Genomic DNA, 377 nt, shown 5'->3' with positions numbered 1-377 from the left:
GTCTAGGGCAACGGTGGGCAACCCCCGGCCCGCGGGCCAGCTACGGCCCGCGAAAAGTTTCTATCCGGCCCGCGAGATGTTTAAAAGAAATTATAAATAAATATTTTTCGATGTAATTCGTCTAGTTTAAATTGAATATTATTTTCTGAAGTGTTGTGGCAGCAATGACAGGAAAAAATAAGCGAGTAATTTCCTTATTCAAACAAAAAATGGGAGAACAGAATTTTTCTAAATTATTTATATCTCATCGCATCATCCATCAAGAAAATCTATGTGCAAAAGCTATGCAATTAGAAAATGTAATGTCTGTCGTATCCAACTACATAGTGCTGTTTTTATTGTGTTTAAAGTCACTTAGATTTTACAAATAGGTGAGC

The sequence above is a fragment of the Centruroides sculpturatus genome, unplaced genomic scaffold (genome assembly GCF_000671375.1).
Source record: "Centruroides sculpturatus isolate CEXI.00-Female unplaced genomic scaffold, Cexi_2.0 scaffold280, whole genome shotgun sequence".
NCBI classification, from domain to species: domain Eukaryota; kingdom Metazoa; phylum Arthropoda; class Arachnida; order Scorpiones; family Buthidae; genus Centruroides; species Centruroides sculpturatus.
This window is presented reverse-complemented; position numbering follows the sequence as displayed.